The sequence below is a fragment of the Cupressus sempervirens genome, chromosome 7 (genome assembly GCF_028749045.1).
Source record: "Cupressus sempervirens isolate cs-2001-9-10 chromosome 7, ASM2874904v1, whole genome shotgun sequence".
NCBI lineage: Eukaryota > Viridiplantae > Streptophyta > Pinopsida > Cupressales > Cupressaceae > Cupressus > Cupressus sempervirens.
In genome coordinates, this window is record NC_143124.1 from 27,214,477 (window position 1) to 27,220,153 (window position 5,677).

Here is a 5,677-nt window from a genome sequence, read left to right on the forward strand (position 1 = left end):
AAAATCTAGCCAATAAATTTTCAAGTATAAATTATTTATTAAATTGATTCATAATGAATTTAATTTTAAACTAATATTTAAAACTTAAAAATAATAGATTTTTACAAACTAATGAAATTAAGTAATCAATGGTAAGTAATAAAAAAATCAATATTAAAGATAAAAAATTCTGGAAATATTTTAATTTTACAAAACTTTGTATTTATCAGTAAATTACATTAATTATGTAAGTTAAAAAAAAATCAGGCTCCCTACCTTTCATTCCTTATCATATAGCCTATCCAAAATTGTGGTAATACAGGTAGACTTTTCCGCTCTTCACCCTCTTTCAGATCTACCCGAAACCCCTTCTTCATTATTCTAGAGTACTCCTCTAATAATTCCCAATTTTCATCTTCACTGTATTCACTAGATTCTACCACAGTAACTAGCGATTCTCCTTGACGCATCTTTAAGTCATGCCCATGGTACTAGGAAATAGTTTCATTTATATCTTCTGCCAAAGTGGAGCTATCGATCGCAACCACAAAGCATACAATAACAGCGCCCAATCTTAACCAATCAGGATAAAGATTGCCAGTATCAGTACTTATTTCAGTGACTCCATCCATGGCGATATTAACCTCAGAATGCAGATGCTCCTTTAAAGATGACTGTGCTCCATCCATTGCTTTACTGATCAAACACGTACACCTTGGCAAACTCTGAAATAAAATAAAAAATAACCATAGCTCGACCAGGGTAAATTCTTTCATTCACAGATCCCTCAAAACATTATTTGGGAAAACATATACCATTTTTAACAACGAATTACAAAACAAAGTTGAATGTCAATAATGAAATAGGAAAAACATTTATTAGTAAAAAATGTTATTTATGACTGAATCATCACCTTCCACCTATCGATGAAATATCGTGTTACAGCATAGCCACAATAAATCAGTCTCGTATAGTCACGTACATGTAACTCTTCAACTGCTGATATGTTCTATACATTCTTACAAGAGTGAATCTCAATTTTCTCTAAGTAGATCAGTCTACCCAAACAAGGCAACTCAAGCGCAGGGCACTCGACAATGCACAGCTGTGTAAGCTTTGTAACATAAGAAAGTCCTGCTACTCTTTGCAAAACTCTGCATCGTCCGACAGACAGCCTGACAGGTGTTGTGGGCAGTGTAATGTTCTCCAGCTCTTCACAAGATGAGACTGTAGTTTCCTCCAAGAAGTTCAGCCTGGAAAGAGGCAACTCCTGAAGCTTTGGACACTTGGCAATGCACAGGTGTGTAAGCTTTATAAGATTGGCAATTCCTGCTATTCCTTGCAAAACTGCACATCCGTATATATCCAATTTGATGAGTGTTGTGAGCAGCGTGATGTTCTACAGCTTCTCACAAGACTCGATCTCAATTTCTTCCAAGCAGCTTAGGCTGTAGAATTTGAAATTGACTTTATTGAGGAACTAGAGAAAATTACAACTTTCTAGTCTTAGATAGCCACTAATTCTAATGTATAGCTCTATATGCCCTATACAAATTAGGATTCCTTCTTTTCTTTGTAAATCCCCACATCCTGTTATATTGAGACTGACGCATCCTGGTGGCAAAGTAATTTTCTCTAGTTCCTCAATAAAGTCAATTTCAAATTCCACCGAGTCAATCACTCTGGCAAAGCTTAGCACCTCTTCAAATGCAGGGCACGGTTTGATAATCAGCTGTGTAAGCTCTGTAAGATCGCCAGCAACTGCTACTCTTTGCAAAACTCTACAACTTTGGACATCTAGCTTGATGAGTGATGTTGGCAGGATGATGTGCTGTATCTTTTCACAACAGTCAATTTTAATTTGCTCCAAGCAACACATTTTGTGAAGACATGGCAACTGCTCAAGCATAGGACAGTTAATAATGTTCATCTGTCTAAGCTCCATGTTACTTGAAACACTTTCCAAATTTTCAAGACTATGCAATCTGAGATGTTTCAAATTCCCAGATCCATCAATTATAATCTTCTTCAAGAAGCTTATACCTATTAAATCTACTAATTTCTCAAGTTGTGCACAATCACAAATGCTTAATTTTACAACATTTCTACAATCAAATATTATTTCTCTCAATTTTTCACAGCCATCCAACTCAAAATGTTCTATTTTCACACATCCATCAATTCTTTCCCTCTCTAGAAACTTCAGACCACTGAGATCCAGGTGCTCCAACTCCAGCATATGGCAATCAAAAATCTTCAATTCTACAAGCTTTGCAAGATTAGATATTCCTGACACAGTTTTCAAATAATCACAATTTTCAATGGAAATAATTTTGAAGTAGCTCAGATGTGCAAGTCTTAGCTCCTCAAGCTCTAGATTTTTACAAATCTCAAGATTTCCAAGGCTGCTCATCACTGTTCTACACCATCCCTCATCATTCAAAGCAACTCTCCCCTCCCAGAGTCATTTCAAGTCATAGGTAACTAGGGACTTTAGTGCAGTTTCCTCTGCAGTATCATTGTAAGCCAGGTGCCCTTCTGAGTTGTAGCCCACCATCCTGAAACTATGGAGATTCATCTTCAGGGACTCTAGTAGTGACCAAATATTTGTTTGGATGTATTTAGCATGCAAATCTAACTTTTTCATTTTATTTATTCGTTCTAGCAAATTTGGAAACTCTTCCACAAAGGTGTAACGAATCTGAAACTCTTCTAAATGAGAAGGTGCCTATTTTTTGAAATATACTTATTTTACACTTCGGCATATAATCAATATTCAGGAAACAACCATAAGATAAGAGCATCTAGTTACTAGTATACTGTTAACGAAGATAAACTATTAGATGGTGAAGAACAAATACCTCCACATCACTCTGCCATGATTTTTGGAAACACCCATTGCTGATTCTTAAGCACTGCAAGTTTTGAAGAGGAACCGATGAAGGAACGCTTGAATTTATATCTAAATTAAGGTCAAGCAGAAAGAAACTTAGGTACTCAAGATGAAGCCATAGTAGAGATGTATCAAAACCATCTTTTGGTTTCCCTAGGAAGTAGGTTATTTCATAGCCGATTGATTTGTCCACAGTGGAATGGAAAGTCCTAATTTTCATTTGTGTCAGGATGTTTTGGAATCCATTTGATTCTTGTAATTATAAAATGTAGCTTACATTTCTGTAATGATAGGAATTTTGGAATTTAAATATCAATACAAAAAAATAGAATGTAATAGAAGGTCAAGCATACCAAAGATTTAAGATCTTGGGCGCGCCACACACGATGAGGATTGCTCAATTCATCTGCCATTTAACTTCCCAAGTCTCGCAGGTTATCATGCATTCTCAAAGCATAACCTTCTAGGGTAGCTTCCGACTTATATTCTAGCCTATTTAGATGCTCTTCTTTAACTTCCTCAATAAGACATCTCTCTTTTAGTGTCTCCAAAGCACGGCACGCTCTCCATCCAGATCCCTTCCATATGAGCATGGCCTTTGTGACATATTTTCCAATTAAAAAACAAGAAATGTACATAAAAATCTATTTTTCAACATCATCTAATATATCAATGGTTATCTTCAATCTGTGCTTTATATCTGTGGAAAGAGTCTCTATCTTGCCAATACCACTGGGCTCTATGAAAAACATGCCAGCCCAGAACAATGAGAGACAGGGGTAAGCCTCCACACACGTTAACAAAGGCCTCAACTAGATCCTCGTATCCGCAAATTGGAAGAGACTTGCTTAAAAGCGTGCCAACAAAATAGCTCTCTCCCATCTTCTCTATCCAGTCCTCTTAAATGATAAGCAATGTCAATTCCTGCACCTACAGGAAACCCCACATCTCTGGTTGTAATAATTACCAGATGATTGGCATTACCATGCGTATTCAATACGACCATAGGTAGAAGGGCATTTAACTGTTCCACATGATCAATGCCATCTAAAACAATTAGGAAACTCAAAAGTGTTGCTCCTTTCAAAATAATGCCTCAGATAGCTTGTCCCTTCCTTATTAGTTGGAAAACTGCGATTATCTTCACAAAATATTTCTTCTAAGAGTTTGCTTTGCAATAAAGGTAAAGTACCTGTGGCATAGGCTTCCCGTACATCATGCAAAAAACTTACTTTTGTGTAGTTTGATCTCTTTTGATTGAACAACTTCAAGGAGAGAGTTGTCTTCGCAACCCCGCCCATACCGAGAATGTCAACGACATTACCTTTCTCTTTTGCTGCTTTCTTCATTTCACGCTAGCTTTCATAATCTTGAACAAGACTATCAAGGCACCACCTTTCAAAATTGTTTACGAGCTTATTAGGCCCTTTGTACATCTAGACATCTTGTCCTTTGTACTTCTTTTTCCACAGTGGACACTATATCATTGATGTCAGTAGAACTGCAAGAGAAAGGTGAACTTTGTAAAAATGAAATCTTGTTTGTTCAAAAAAACCTATTTTGCTAGAATAAAATATATTAGTTGAGTTGCCAAGTAAGTTGAAAATGGGCAGAAAGCTTACTCTGGATTTAATTCGACGCCTACGAAGTATGATACTTTTTGAAGGTCTTCCTTCCACTCCTTCAACTTGTCGAGATACGTTCCCTTCTTTTCATATTGGTGAAATGCCTCAGCATATGCTCCCTTGCCCTTTTCGATGTAGCAGAGTTCCAAGGGCTTCACTTGGTAAAAGACGACAATAATCTTGGCATTAGTCTGTAACATTAGGACTAGCTCAGCCAGACACTGAAGCAGATCTAATCGCAGTCTCAATGATTGAAGTAAATGAGTTTCCAAGCTCCTTCTCTTCCGCATCAAGATATGCAGAGATTCCTAGTGCCTTAAGGGAGTTTTACATCTGAGTAGCTAGAGTTTTCTTGACATTGGGGCCTCTGTGATTGATGAACACATCAAACAATCTAGAAGATTCTTCTATTTTTCTTCTTTCATTTAGGGGTTCAATTCGAGAGAAAGCATTTTGTCGGTGAGATGAACAGGTAGAAGCCATAAATGCTAAGGAAACACAGAGCTAAGCAGATCTCACAAACGATGGATATGTCTTTAGGGAGAATAAGGTGAACCAGAGTAGACGAAGTCATGTATATAGACAGAAACAAATGCAACCTCCTTTGAGGAAAGGATTGTGAAATGAAGAATACCGTTCCTTGTTTGTTTTTTCCTGGAAATAAGTGTGAAAACATGGAGAAACACAAAGACTATTTATTCAATCTTCCTTTCTCGAAAGGATAGGGAAAGAAGATGCTACATTTTTGGCACGAAAGCCATATTTAACAATGATATGGATTCATTTTGCACATCTACACTACCAAAATAAATGTATCCTCTTCACATCTAGGTACCTATGCCCTTCCATCAATAAGATCAAAAGAATAACTCACATCATGAATCTAAGCCGATTGTAAGATTATCCAAAGATAAACTAAATACAAAACCAATTGAATAAAGAAATTACAGACAGAGAACTTAGATTATGTGAGAGAAATATATCATAACCCTAAAATCAATTTCTCAAACCTTAAAATCTATTGGCATATGAAGGTGCCAAGTGCCAGTTTTGGTCGGCACTTGAAGGTGCCAAGTCACAGTTTGCTCAACACATGAAGGTGCCGAGTGACAGGCAATAGGTGTTGAGCTAGCTTGCCACAAGAAGAAGCCAAGTGACAAATTGCTCGGAACTCAAAAAT

The 5,677-nt window shown here is 36.8% G+C and overlaps 1 pseudogene; it reads right to left on the minus strand.

Moving 5' to 3' along the window:
• Window positions 1-258: 258 nt before the first annotated feature.
• LOC149545252 (disease resistance protein L6-like) lies at window positions 259-5,042 on the minus strand (annotated as a pseudogene).
• Between the last annotated feature and the right edge of the window lie 635 nt (window positions 5,043-5,677).